Genomic DNA, 15,162 nt, shown 5'->3' on the forward strand with positions numbered 1-15,162 from the left:
CGCCTAGCCCGCCGCCGCCTAGCCCGCCTCCGCCGCCTAGCCCGCCGCCGCCTAGCCCGCCTCCGCCGCCTAGCACGCCGCCGCCTAGCCCGCCGACGCCTAGCCCGCCGCCGCCTAGCCCGCCTCCGCCGCCTAGCCCGCCGCCGCCTAGCCCGCCTCCGCCGCCTAGCACGCCGCCGCCTAGCCCGCCGACGCCTAGCCCGCCTCCGCCGCCTAGCCCGCCGACGCCTAGCCCGCCGACGCCTAGCCCGCCTCCGCCGCCTAGCCCGCCGCCGCCTAGCCCGCCTCCGCCGCCTAGCCCGCCGACGCCTAGCCCGCCTCCGCCGCCTAGCCCGCCGACGCCTAGCCCGCCTCCGCCGCCTAGCCCGCCGACGCCTAGCCCGCCTCCGCCGCCTAGCCCGCCTCCGCCGCCTAGCCCGCCGCCACCGCCACCGCCGCCTAGCCCTCCTCCTCCTCCTCCTCCTCCTCCTCCTCCTCCTCCTCCTCCTCCTCCTCCTCCTCCTCCTCCTCCGCCGGTTTCGTGCCGGGATCCCATGGTCCTTGGGGTTGACCAGATGTCCCGTCGCACTTAGTCTCTGCGGGGCTGGCCCCATCGATGCTATGGAGGGGGATCACCGCCAGGAGGCGCTGCGGTTGCGGGCTTCTCGACTCCCTCTCCTTCCCCACCCCTCCGCTCGCCCGCTCCTCCTTTCTTTACTCCCTATCGCCCCGCCCCGTTTTTTCTCCACACACACGCAATTATCACGCTCACGAACTATCCCGGGACCTGGCGTGACTTTCATCGCAATCTCCCCCCCCCCCCGGACACACACACATAGAGACACACCCTCCCGGCAGGGAGCACCCTGAGTGGTCGAGCAGATGTCGCTGCTGCATGCGGCCTCCGCATGGGTTCGCTGGTTGACCAGATGTCTGGTCCTTGGGTGGTTGACCAGATGTCTGCTCTGTGGTTGTCATCCTGACAGGGGGGCTTCGGGGCGGATGTGGTCTCTCTGGCCTCGCTGCCCCTAGGGGTCACCCTGCGATCGGTATTCTTCTCGCGCGGGGCGAGGGGCGCTCCGGAGCATTCCTCTCCTCTCGGAGTTTCTGTCTGCAGTCTCTCGACTTGCTCTCACTCCCCTACCCTGCTGTGTGACTTTGTTTTTGGTCCTTTCATTTTATCTATTCTCTCTTTGCCTTTTCCTGCCCGCCTTTCCGCTCCCCCCCCCCCCCCGGATTCATGGTTTCACGTCACGCGGGTGACGTGCCGACACACCAGGAGGCCCTTCTCACACGTGCGCGTGAACACGCAATCAACACGTTTATGAACTAGAAAGGGATCTGGTGTGACTTTGCTATTATTTCCCCTCCCCTCCTCCCCGCGCTGAGAATGAGTTTCCCCGGGCTCGTGTGCCCGCCTGGGAATCGGCTGCAGACGCCATGGCCCCGGGTCGACCACATGTTGCCCTGGGGTCCACCAGATGTCTCTGGCGAATTGGGGCCCTAGGGTGCTTGTGACGGTGTGGTCACTAGGTGTCGCTCTGGGCTCAGTATTCTTCCTTCTCGCTGTGACTTTGGTCTCTTTTTTCGAAATTTCTTTCTTTCTTCCTCTTTTGCCCTGTTTCCATTTTCCCTTCTTAATCTCTTTCTCTCTTTTTGTTGCTTTTTTTCCACGGCAGATGGGTGATGTGTGTGTGGAGGAAACGCGGCGTCAGGGAGAAGACACATCTCACACGTGCTCGGGAACACCCGATCGTCACGCTTCTGAGTACCGACCGATGGATCTGGTCCCGAATTTTTTAATAGTTTTCTCCTCTCTCTCTCTCTCTCCCTCTCCCCCCCTTCCTTCTCTTTCCTTTCTCTCCCTTCCTTTCTTTCTTTCTCTCGCTCTCTCGCTCTCGCTCTTCTTTTCTTTCTGACAGAGTCTCTCGTTCTGTTGCCCTGGCTAGAGTGCCATGGCGTCAGCCTAGCTCACAGCAATCTCAAACTCCTGGGCTCAAGCGATCAGACTGCCTCAGCCTCCCGAGTAGCTGGGATTACAGGCATGTGCCAGCATGCCCAGCTAATTGGATATACGTGTGTGTGTGTGTGTGTGTGTGTGTGTGTATATATATATATATATATATATATATATATTTTTTTTTTTTTTTTTTTTTCTTGAAACAGAGTCTCACTCTGTTGCCCAGACTAGAGTGCCGTGGCGTCAGCCTAGCTCACAGCAACCTCAAACTCCTGGGCTCAAGCGATCCTACTGCCCCAGCCTCCCGAGTACCTGGGACTACAGGCATGCGCCACCGTGCCCGGCTAATATTTTTCTGTATATATTTTTAGATACTGTTTCTGTATATATTTTTAGATATATAGTTTCTTTCTATTTTTAGTAGAGATGGGGGTCTCGCTCTTGCTCAGGCTGGTCTCGAACTCCCGACCTTGAGCGATCCACCCGCCTCTACCTCCCAGAGTGCTAGGATTACAGGCGTGAGCCACCCCGCCTGGCGTGTACGTTCTGTATTCACAGACAGACGGAAGGCAGGGAGAATGTTACCCTTTCAAAGCCCGCCCTGCTCGCCTCTCAGCCCACCGATGGCACTCTGAATCCCGTGGCATTCCTTCACTCAGCTGAATTCTTCAGCACCCGACCCCCCCCCACCCCACCCCCGTGCCACGGGAGTTCGTTCTCATGGCAGAGCCATCGAGGCTGTTGCCACACGTGTTGTAGGTGCCTAGGCAGACTGTGCCCTGGCCCCGAGGAGGTACGGAACCGCCTATCGCCTCGGGAGGGAGGGACAAGATGTGTCCGTGTCCAAGGCGACGTCCTGTCGATCACGAGGAGGCCTGCAAAGGCTCGTATCTGCCAGGCATTGAGCCACATGACATGAAACACCGGTGTGTTCCTTCACTTAGGTGGTGTCGCGTGTTGATACTCACAGAGGATGATAAACCCACTCGCATGCCGGCTGAGCCCCCTGTGTCTCCTCCTCTATCCACTGAGGGAAAAAACCGCAACGAAAGGTAGAAAACCACAGGGTGGGAAGAGAGCCCGTCGCTCTCCCTATGTGACCGTCCGGAGTGCTCGTTCAGATGGGAGGAGGTGTGTTTGTGTGTGTGTGTGTGTGTGTGTGTGTGTGTTTCATTGATTTTGGTGCCATCTTTTCTCTGCAGCTGCGTCAGAGGACAGCGATTTTTCCGATTTTCACTCCGCTGAGTGAATTGCCTTTTGAAGAGAATGTCCACAGGAAGCCTACGGTTCTCCCGCGTGGGTGGCCCTCCTCTAGAAATGAATCTCGTTTCTTGAACGGAGGGGACTTGTTGACGCCATCATTCTTTCGGGACGACTTCTCAGACGCTAGCTTTGGACCGCAACATAGGTGCCCCCGACATTGCCTCAAGGGTTCCGTGGTGCCTCCTGTCAAGAGACCCCACCGACCGTCCCCAGCCTGCCCGCTCAAGGGAGCCGGGCCCCTTCTGATCTGTCCGCCCGCCGTGAAGCTCCCTCCCGAGGGTCGGAAAGCCCACCTGTTTCCCAGTTCGGTTGAATGATGGGGCACCCGGGCAGGGCACTGGCACCGAGTGACTCCATTCTGAGTCTGTCTGCTCTGTGGGGCGGGGGCGGGTGTGGGGGGGGCAGTTCCGTCTCGACCGGTGGCCTCCTACCGACTGACTCTATGGGACGGACCATTCTCACTCAGGATCGTGTACCTTCTTGGCCTAGGCACATCCCGGCACTGAAAGCCACTTTTCGGGGACACTCTCCCACGTACAGATAGATGGCCTGCACGAGTGCTCTTCCTTTCTCGAAACACTGGAAATCTGTCCTCAATTTTACCTGACCTACCTGACGGTGTGTGATAAAGGAGCATAGAACCCTCAGCCACCCTCCACCTTCCCGCTGTCACGAGAGACAGTGCCGAGCGTGAAATTCTATCCCTGACTCTCTGTGTCCACCGGAACGTGGCCTGACTGCAGTGACGTCAGCTACGTCAAGTCGTTCTCTGGGTAGGGAAAGAACTTAACCAGATAGGCCCTATCGGTCGCTTCTCTGTTCTGATAGTTTTGTGGCAGCCATTTCTTTCCCCCTCTCTTTTCTTTTTCTGTCTCTCTCCCCCACCCCCACCCCCAAATTCTTTCTACGAAGACGTTTAGGATGTCAGATTCTGGCCACATGCCCCCCCCTAGGCATAGGGGGGCCAGCATAGACAAAGGTCTTCGGTACCAAGTGTTCATTCCACGGTGACAGATATTGCCACTCTTGTATTGACCAGGGCGAGATCGTGAGTGGGTCAACTCTGAAACTCCCTGTACTCTACTTCTCTCTTGGGTAGGTCCCTGCCCCAACCCTCCGGCTTCTAGCACACACCCAGGGGCACTCTCTCCTCTCTGGATAAAGTTCCAGATGATCCGATCCGCTCCGAGGAGGAAGGGGAGCTGGCCGGGCCACCCGCTGTGCGCCCCACCCCCACCCCGCCCCACCCCCGTCAGTCATAGGGTCCGTTCTTTTCAGGATGACACCGGCAGCGGTTGCTGGGTGTCACCTAGCGGCCACTTTGATCAGACCTCGGGATCCGGAAAGTCAGGTGACGTTGGGAGTTTAAGAGCTGACTCCCGGGAGGTGTGGAGGGCGGGGAGGAGAGCACGGTCCGGACGGTCCCACCCTCTTCTTCCCGGGCCCGCAGCTCTGGGCCCGCCCGGGGCAGCCCTAGCCTCTAGCGGGTCTCCGCCCACCCGCCCTGTTGTCTGCGGGAGGCGCCCCTCCTCCCGCTCTCTGCCTCCTCCCGGGACCGTAGGCCTCTGCCCGTCGTCTTTTTTATTTTTATTTTTTCCCTTTGGTTTGTTTCTCTTTTATCTTGTTTTTTAGGCTTATCGAATATCATATCGTATAAAAACTTAAATCACAGAATGAATTATATTAAGTAACAAGATGTGGCTTTTTATCCTACGCCGAGAACGATGAATTTTTCTCTTCGTGTCCATTTTCCTGTCCTGGAAGAAATACAAAGTTGCTCGTGATACTTCCCCATCATCTTCCAGTTTCCCCGACTGTCAACACGATGTATTCGATCGTATATCTTTGTGTGTGCACGTGGGCGCCTGTACCTATTTCTTTTCGGCATCAGTCTCAGGTCTTTTGGCACCTGGGGGGGGGGGGGAAAGGAGAAACCAATAAAGGACAGAAAGACGTTCTGTCGTTTTACGCTCCCCACCACCACCACCACCACCACCACCACCACTTTTGGGAGCTTGTAGTCTGGCCTATGTCCCCAAGGCAGGTTAAATCTTTTCTTAAAACTCCCAAGTGGTCCCCTGCCCCGCCCCCCCCCCCCCCAGGTGGGCAGCCGGCAGAGTTCACAGGCTTTGTTTTTGGCAGAGCCTGGACGATTGAAATAATTAACCACAATCATCGCTAAAGCTGAGAACCCCTCCCCCCCCCCTCATTAAAAGCTCTGTATTTCTGCCTAGCCCTATGTTCGGGGAAATTCGGAGGCTTGAGATGGGAAGGTCTACCCTATTTTCTCCTTTACCGGCAAAATAGACTCTCTCTTTCCTTCCTCCTCAAACAGCTTGTCCTCGTTATTCGGCCTCGTGGGCAAGTGGCCGAGCTTTCAGTAACACCAAGTCTTCTAAGTTGTGTTGTGTTATCGGTCTTGTTTTCTTTCTTTTCTTTTCTTTTCTTTTTTGAGACAGGATTTCTTTCACTCTGTCCTCTCCCAGGCCGCCTTGGCCTGATTGTAGCTCACAGCAAGCTCCAAATCCAGGGCTTAAGTGATCCTCTCTGCCTCAGCCTTCTGAGTAGCTGGGACTATAGGCAAATGCTGCCACACCCGCCATAATTTTTCTTTTTTTTGTTGGTAGAGATGAGGTCTCATCGTGTTACCCAGGCTGGTCTCCAGCTGCTGGGCTCAAGTCACGCTCCCGTCTCTGCCTCCCAAGTTGCGGGGATCACGGGCATGAGCCACCATGGCCAGCCAGGTTATTTAAAGGCGATCGCTTTGCTATCCTGATACAAAACCCCAAATGTGCGAGTTTAAGGCACCAGACGGAGGGAGTCCCCACACTACATTGTCACGAACATTGAGGGTGGCTCACGAAACAGCTGGGATGTGGCCACACAGTAGTGATCGAGGAGATATATTCTAGTGGGATAGCAGAAATATAGAATGTCCTGAAGACACTAAATGTCGGAATGCCACAGCAGTCAATGGCTGACAAACTTCCATTCCATCGTGTCATGGTAGGCGGCTTACTTTTCTCCTGCTCCCTCGGTATGATTAAGGCCTGACGTAGAAAATGTCTACGTCTCATCCAAATCCATCGAGACGATGGAAGGGGGAACTGGGAGGGGAATAAAGAAAAACAAGAGAGGGAGAAGCAAAACAAGAGAGAAGGGGGACGAGGAGGAGAAGGAGGAAACTGCCTCCCCTGCCCCCATGCTACCCAATTAATAAATGAAGAATGGCCTCTTCCCTCCTCTTCCCAACCCCTAACTATGCCTGGAGGTGTATCGTAGGCCTACAGTCCTAAGAAATGTACAACTACTGATAGTAATGGGAAGAAATGCAGTCTAATAGGTTTCTGTGCAGTGGGACACCTGGCCAGGGCACTTACGGTGAATGGAGCTTGCAGGGCGGGCGGGAGGTTGCTCTGGGTGAGTCTGTGAGTTGGCGGTGAGTGGTGAGTGAATGTGAAGGCCTAGGACATTACTTACTGTAGGTTTTCATAAACCCTGGACACTTAGGCCACACGACATTTACCTTTAGAAATTTCTTTCTTCAATAATACATTAACCTTAGCTTACTGTAAGTGTTTTCACTTCATAAACTTTTCCATGGTGGTTTGGTTTTTTTTTTTGTTTGTTTGTTTGTTTGTCTGTTTGTTTGTTTTTCTTTCTTTTAAACTTTTGGACTCTTTTGCAACACCACGACTTAAAACACAAATGCGTTGCACTGTTGTACACAGATATTTTCTTTCTCTGTGTCCTTACGTGTTCCGTAAGCTTTTTCCTACTTTTAAAGTTTTTATCGTTCTATGCACTTTTCAAAATAATAAAAACTAAAACAGAGAGGGGGGGGTGGGAGAGGGAAGGAGAGAAATACACACACATGAATATGTTTCCCAAGTGAACTGAGGAAGGGGGCCGAGTCAAGGTTCTCAGGGAGCCACCAGTGATGAAACGGTCAGGCTCAGAATCAGCATTGCAGAGTGGCTGCAGAGCCGGGGGGCCTGGACTGGCTTCCTGGACGACACTCCGTGTTTGGTAACTTGGCGAGTCATACATCCTCTTGAGCCTCAGCCTCTTCATCTGCAAATGCAGAAATCATGGTGCCTACCTCACAGGGATATTGTGCAGAGTGAAAAAGCAAATGCAGGCAAAGCCCACAGAAGCACGCGTGGTAAACAGTAAGCCTTTAATCGTGGTCACAGTCGTTGTTATAGGATCATCTTCCTATGTCCTTGTCTTTTAAAGATTAGCAGAACCTCCCAGAAGATGAGAATGGGCTCCCCCTGAGCAAGTCTCGGCTGTAAAGTCACAGGCATGTTGAGCATGTGGCACAGAAGGCAGAATAAAAACCTGATCCCGGAACATTATGTTCCTGCAGGACATGAAATCATTGAAGGTATGGGAAATCCTACCTCATATCCGTTTTACTAGAACACCTATGATTGCGTACGCACATGGACGCACGCGCACGCGCACCCCAAACTTTTTGAGCTTCACAAAACAGCGTAACCAAGGAACACACTATGATGCTTCTTAGCGATCTATTTAGGCCCAGGTTACTCGTCACTCTGAGCCTGCCTCCTTATCTGTCCAATGAGAATAGTGTTTGTCACAATTATCGTCATCGTCATCCTACCTAACGCTTCTGGTAAAATTGAAGTGTGAGAACACCCGCTAGACAGAAAATCCATGTTATCTCTCAATTTTTCTTCCTCCTGATTTCTATCTGAATCTGTGAGCTCGCTTTGGTTCACTTCGGTTTTTCAAGAGGCTCCGGTTACCTTCTCTCCCACCTATATCGGATTGGGTCTGACGGAAGAAAGAAGGAAAAAAAAAAAACCATAGTAAAGAAAGCAGAACAACATTTGTTTCTGAAGCAACCGATCGAACATTGCTGATGAGCCGGTCTTTTCTATTTCAGTAAACCAAGGAGGCCTATTGTCACGAGGATGTGAGGGGCCCGGGTAAGATTGGATGATTACCCCTAAAGGAGACAAAGCAGACAGACTATGGCACATGTGATCTTAGCAAAGAGAATAAACAGTGACCTCTCTGCCGAGTTGGGCCTTAGCATACCAAAGGGAAATAAAGGTGTAATAGGATGCTCAATTTTTACTCTGGAAACAGAGGTTGGTTGGGCACTGAACTGAGAACACTGAATTTTTTACCCTCCTTGATATTCACATAGGCTTAGAGGAGGAAAAAAAAAAAAAGAATACTGAGCCTATAAGTCATCCCTAAAACTCGGATTTTATGTTCCCTTGCCTTTTCATAACTGAGCAACACACAACATTAAAGAATGGACACAGGCCGGACGCGTTGGCTCAGGCCTGTAAACTTAGCACTCTGGGAGGCCGAGGCGGGAGGATCGCTCAAAGTCAGGAGTTCGAGACCAGCCCGAGCGAGAGTGAGACCCCCCGCCCCCGTCTCTACTAAAAATATAGAAAGAAATTGTCCAGACAACTAAAAATATATAGAAAAAAATTAGCCGGGCATGGTGGCACATGCCTGTGGTCCCAGCTCCTGGGGAGCCTGAGGCAGGAGGATCGACTGAGCCCAGGAGTTTGAGATTGCTGTGAGCTAGGCTGACGCCACGGCACTCACTCTAGCCCGGGCAACAGAGTGAGACTCAGTCTCGGGGGGGGGGGGGGGACCCAAAAACAAACAAACAAACAAACAAAATAAAAAACTGGAAGGGACACAGACTTCCACAGGTTTGTGTGTGGCCCCTTTTACTTATTAACGCTACAGGACCTTAATTATTTGTGCTCTGAATCTGATATTCAAATTATCCTTGTGGCCAACGCGTTTGAACAGTAGATGGTAGGGGAAGAAGAGTTCACCTCCTGAATAGATGACAAGTAACGGGAGTACTGGTGAAATTACAAGTGGCTTACGTTTACACACTGAAAATCCCAGTTAGCCGCTACCATGAGTTCAAAGAAGAGATCTAAATTTCTGACCCTATGACCATAAAAGATATTTCCTCCCATGGTGTCACAGATAAAAATAAAACTGCATCCTAGCACTTTGGGAAGCCTAGGGGGAAAGGATCGCTTGAGGCCAGGAGTTTGAAGTTGCAGTGATCTATGATGATGGTACTGCACTTTAGTCTGGGGAACAGAGTGAGGGCCCGTCAAAAGAAAAAAAAGAAAAAGACAAAAAGAAAGAGAGAGAGAGAGAGAGAGACAGGAAGACACAAGGAAAGAAAGAAAGAGAGAAAGAAGAGAGGAGAAGAGAAGAGAAGCGTCAATCTATCCATTGCATTTTCTACCCTTTAGGTGACTGGGCTTCAGCAGGGTGATGTGATCTGACAAAGTTCATGTTGCTAAGAAATAAAGCACTGGGGTTCAAACTCTGAGTTTTCAAAATCCAGCATATCCCCCTACCCACCATACCGTGCCACCTCTGAGAGTGGATATCTCACAGAGGAGAGCTGTGGAGGCCATTCTTGGACAGACAGAGTCAAGTAGTGGAGACCATGGAGTCTCTGCTCTGCAGCCAGTCTAGAGTCATATGGAGCCATTAACACTGCTTGTGAGGAAAATACCATGTCATAGGGAAACAGAAATATTTTCCGCCTTAGGCAGATACAATTTAGGAAAAGACCCGAAACCCCTCTTCCTCTAACAGTGCTTTCTGGTCAGATGCTGACCCCTTCGATTCACAGATTCAGATACATCATTCAATGCAAGCATTGTCAACAAGTCACTCTTTGCAGCTTTCTGAAATTTCTCGGATATAGCATACTTGTAAAGATGATCACTTATGTGAAGACACCACCCCTCCAGAAAAACAAAAACAAAACCAAAACAGAAGCCCACTTTTCTCTGCTGTGAAAATCAAGATCAGCTTTTATGAGATCCACTAAATTCACACAAGAAGTAAAATATAATCATACTGATATATGCAATTTTTCTCTTAGAACAGAATGCATGGTGCTCCTTATCGTCTCAGATACTGTCAACAGAAAGCACGCGGTGGATGAACAATCTCCGTGAGCTTTTCTACAGAGATGGGGTGTGTGTGTTTGTGTGTGTGTGTGTGTGTGTGTGTGTGTCTGTGTGTGAGAGAGATAAATAATGAGGGTTGAGGAGCAGATAAATGACTGGGGGAAAACAACAACAGCAACAACAACAAAAACCACTTCCTGGTTCCTCGATGCAAGCATTCATTTAAAGGGTATACTCGTATGTATACCCAGGTAGAAAGTGGAAGCAGCTTTAAAAAAAAAAAAAAAGAAAAATTGCTGCGAGCCCTGGTTATGATACGGCAATAAGCGCTAGCTCTTGGAAGGTGTAAAACATATTCACGGTGGCTTTCGCCAATTTGGGACGTACAAAGACGAGCTTGAGCACCACCACCAACCAAAAATATGAATGAATACCTGGCTAGCGATCAGGATCAGACATAATAGAAAAGAAAAAGCTCCCAAGGCTAAAATAATGTGAACACGATTGACTCGTCCATGGAAAAGAACCCCAAATCACCGCAAAATAATTTAAAGAGTTTTATTCTGAGCCCAACGGCCGTGATCATGGCCCAGAGAGCTACGCCCAAGAAGCCTTGAGCAAGCGGACCCATTGTGGTGGGGTGGGTTACAGTTTGGCTTCATACATTTTAGGGAGACAGGAATTACATGTAAAATCACAAATCAAAACATGGAAGGGGTACATTGGTCTGCGCTGAAAAGGCAGGACATCTGGCAGTTGGGGGGGGCGGGGGAGGGAGGGTGCGGTGTTTACAGGTTTACAGCTGGGTTTAAAGATTCTTTGATTTGCAATTGATGACATAAATGAACCTCTGCCTAAAGGCTTTGCATCATGTTTTCAGTTAAGGTAAGGAGGTCTGCTAATCACAGACAAGCCACTGGACAGTTTACCCAAAACTCAAGTGCCCTGTAGTTCAGTAAACGGTTGGCCTGCTAGATATGCGTTAAGCTTTGTCTTGCCTGGCCTTAGGCCCGTCGGACATTCAGTATCTCATTGTTATAAAATCTGACTCCATCAGGGAGGGGTGTCTGACTTCCCCTGTCCTTGCGGGGCAGCAGCTCAGGTTTAAGGGTTTTTCTAGGGTTCCCTGGGCCAACCACGGGACGGGTCAGCTGGCGGTGGCGGGCGGGGGGCGGCTTAAGATCCCTGCCCCCCACTCCTCCCCTCCCCTGGGGCCGGAGCGGGGGTGGGGGGGTGGTGAAGGCCCAAGAGGAGAGGCGCGTGGGGGAGGTGCCGCTCCCAGAACCAGAGACTCGTCTGGGCCCCACGTAACCCAGCCACCGCGACCGCTTCGCCCGAGGAGGTGCCCAGCAAGTCGTGCTTCTGCCCCTCGGGATTGCCTGCGGGCTGGGGGCGGAGTACGAGCTCCCGGCCCAAGAGGGAAACCCCTAGCCTGGCCGCACAGATGGCCGGGCCCTCGGCGGAGCCCTTCCGCCGTTTTCCACCCCTCCCCCACTCACTGCGCTGACTGCGCATGCGCGCTCGCACGTAGCCGCCTCGGGCTTCTCTCGGGCGGAGCCGCTTTCAGCCGCGACCCCGCCCCGCGAGCTGACTGCGCATGCGCGCTCGCACGTAGCCGCCTCGGGCTTCTCTCGGGTGGAGCCGCTTTCAGCCCCGACCCCGCCCCGCGAGCTGCCGCTTCCAGGCGGCACAGCGCATGGGGGAGGGGACGGAGCTCTAAAGAAATCAGTCCCCTCCGTCTCCTGCCTCAGGAAAAGCCCCAAACCCTTGGAGAACTGCCACCCACCGCCACTACCGTGTGTGTGTGGGGGGGGGGGGGGCTGGGTCTTTACTTTGTGTCCTCCTTGTGGCCCAGTCCAAGGCGGCTGGGCTGCCAAACAGATCGTCTCGGGAGGGAGGCAGGAAGGGCCCAGGTCTGGACAGGGGTGGATTGGACCCCTCCACCCTGGGGTGTGGACTTGTGACCGAAAGCTCAGCTGCTTGTCCACGAGGCCGAGTAACGAGGACAAGCGGTATGAGGAGTAAGAAAACAGAGAGTCTACTTTGCTGACAAAGGAGGAAATAAATAGGGTAGAGCTTCTCAGTCTCAAACCCCCAAATTTCGTGAACATAGGCCTAGGCAGAAATACAGAGGTTTTAAAGGAGGGAGGGTTGGTTCTCAGCTTCAGGCAATTACTGCAGTTAGCTGTTCTAAAGGTCCCGTCTCTGCTGAGAAGAAAGCCCTTGAACTCTGTGGGCCGCCCACCCTGGGGGCCACCTGGAGTTATAACCAAAGAGTTAACGTGCCTCAGGGATGCAGGGATGCAGGCCGGGCTGCAAGTTCCCAAAAGCCTGGGGGAAGTTTTAGAAAGACAGAAAATCTTTCTGCCCTCTTCCCCTCCCACCCCCCCACAAAGCCATTTTCTCTGGTGCAGACTCGGCACCCTCCCTGCTCCCCCCCTCTCCCCCCCCCCCCCCCCGCAGGCCTGTTTGTCCTCAATCATCTGTGAGGTTCACGAGGAGGAGATGCTCTCTCGCTCTCCCCACCCTCTTTCTTCCCTTAGGAAATCCTCAGCGCTGTTCCACACACTCAAGGTGGCGGGCCTGCTCCGGCCACCAGCCACCTCTTGTGCCACCTCGCCCCCCCCCCCCCGCCCCCAACGGAGTAGGTGTACAGACAGGAGCACACTTTACCGGAGGGCGCCTGGGGATGAAGAGTTGTGGTGGCCAAATGGGGGATGCGGGGCGGGGAGGAGAGTGGCTGGCATTTGGCAAAGAGTGACACGGAGTGGCCATCCAGGCTTGTCTGAAAAGTGGGACTACGAGCCTGAGAGCGCCGACGGAGTCGATGGACATGGTCACTGCTGTGGGATGTCTCTTTTACCACGATGTAACACCAAAGCAAACCCCTGACCCGCTGGGTCGGAGAAGGCCTTGTGGGCAATTTAGAAAAGCCATGGCGTGGCCATTTGGAATACTTCCTGCCTCTCCGGGAATCAAAAATTAGAAAGGACCATGGGTTCTGTATTAACGTACCAAAGGCAGGGAGAATTTTAGCCTTTTAAAGCCTGCCCTGGCCCTATCTCAGCAAGGCAGTGGCACCCCAAGTTCCGTGACATTTCTGCACTCGGCGGCTGACTTCTTCAGCCATCTGTTGCGATGCCCCTGCCAGGTGGCCACTCACTCGCCCCTTCAGTTCAACCCTTGTACCAGGAAGTGTTGCCTTCTTCCTAACCCCTATGGGGGGACCGGGGGGTGATGTGTGTGTGTGGGGGGGGGGGTAATGGAAATGGGCAGACCCCACAGGTGCAGCCTCTTCCAGGTCATAATGGGCCTGAGGCAGCGTGGGATTCCCCCGGAAGGGAGGCAGGGTGGCACTACGGCACCGAAGCCTGACGCCGGCGGCCACGTGGATGGTGGGGGACACGTTAGACCGCTGAGATGCAGCCACTGAGAGCCACCCCGCAGCAAGAGGTCTCTCTGGCAGAGCAGGCACTGAGTCCGCAAGTCAAGACAGCTGGGAGGCCTGGGAGACAGAGGCCCTGGATCTCATGTCCCGGGGTGGGGGCGGGGGGCAGTGCCAGTGCCTGGAGAGAGAGAGAGCCCAGGCTCCAGAGGCCATGATGGGGCCTGGTGGGCAGGGCCGAGGAGGTCAAGGCCGGGTGTGGTGGGGTCCGGGATGAGGGGCTTGGGGTGACGGGCAGGGAGAACGACCCGTTCACTCAGACGTGCCCTCAGAGGAAGGCAGAGGTGCGTTTTGCCTTCCTCCGGCTAGTGGAACGCTCCGCATTTCTTTCCTTCAGAGCTGGGTTGAACCGGTATGGCATCTGTTATAGTACGGAGTGCGAGACAGGACAACCTAGAGACCGAATTGAGCCAAGTCATGAGTCCATATTAGCTGGCCAGCGACCACCCCCTGCCCTGTTAGGGTACAGGTACAGAGAATGGCCCCGAGCCGAAAAAAGCAGGAAGGTTTCAGACTATCCTAAGCTAGAGCTCCGTGACTTTAGGCACGGCGGTTGAAACAACACTATACCACCTACTCCGCAGCTGTGTGGTCCGGGACCAGCCTCGGGCCCCCGTTTCGTTTCGGTTACAGTCTTTAAGCGAGCAGGTTTACAGAAACAGATAGCTCCAATTAAGGAACATTCTTTCAGGCGTTAAGCAAGCACAATCAATTTTACAACAGGCAGCTGGAAAGTTTAAACACTTAGTTACAAGTTAATTGCTTTGTTTTATCTCCGCAAGGTACGTATTTCCAATTACAGACATAGGTCAAGCGGACATCGGTCACCTAGCGAGCAAGCATAAGTTTTCAAGTGGGCCTTTACAGCGTCCAGACAGGCCTCGGTCCAGTTATTGTGCATTCTTTTTGACCACTTGGAAAGCTACTAGCACCGTTCCGGGCCTCACCTCACTCACGCGGAACTACAGAGTGATGACCCGGGGTGGGTGGGTGTGTGTGTGCTCCCTCCTGTGGTGGGCAGGGTGATCTGCTCGCCCACCCGGCGTGGTGTCCCCCACCCCTGCCCCATCTTGGCGTTTGCAGAAAACAAACACGAACACAAGAGAGGGAGCCGGAGGAAGAGGAGGAACATATGCTGCTATCCAGGTTATCCTGGGAGGCTTCCTAGCCATTTCTGAGGAAACAGTGTCTCCTGGCTGTCTCCCGTAGTTTTATTTATTGACTTATTTATCTATTTTTCCTTTTGGCTTGAACCCATTCTTTTCGTTTCGGCATCTCATCTGACATCCTCTTCTGAGAGGAACCTGGAAACGTTTCCCCGTGTTGCATCTTTTCAGGCTCTGTACGACTGACGAGCATCGTCCCTCTTCAGTCACTGGGCTCTTTGCTAGCCAGGCCTTAATTCTCCACGTTGTAAACCCCAGATCGGATCTCCGCCCGGAATCCTGTAGAGACCCACCGAATCGATGTTTGGACTGGGATGTCTCGTAGACCTTACCTATTAAAAACCGATCCAGGCCAGGCTTGGTGACTCACGCCTGTAATCCTAGGCCAAGGCGGGGAGGAGG

The 15,162-nt window shown here is 53.3% G+C and overlaps 1 pseudogene; it reads right to left on the reverse strand.

The window, feature by feature from the left end:
- Window positions 1–1,228: 1,228 nt before the first annotated feature.
- Window positions 1,229–1,320, reverse strand: LOC138380058 (small nucleolar RNA U13; annotated as a pseudogene).
- Between the last annotated feature and the right edge of the window lie 13,842 nt (window positions 1,321–15,162).

Source organism: Eulemur rufifrons, unplaced genomic scaffold, assembly GCF_041146395.1.
Source record: "Eulemur rufifrons isolate Redbay unplaced genomic scaffold, OSU_ERuf_1 scaffold_262, whole genome shotgun sequence".
NCBI classification, from domain to species: Eukaryota; Metazoa; Chordata; class Mammalia; order Primates; family Lemuridae; genus Eulemur; species Eulemur rufifrons.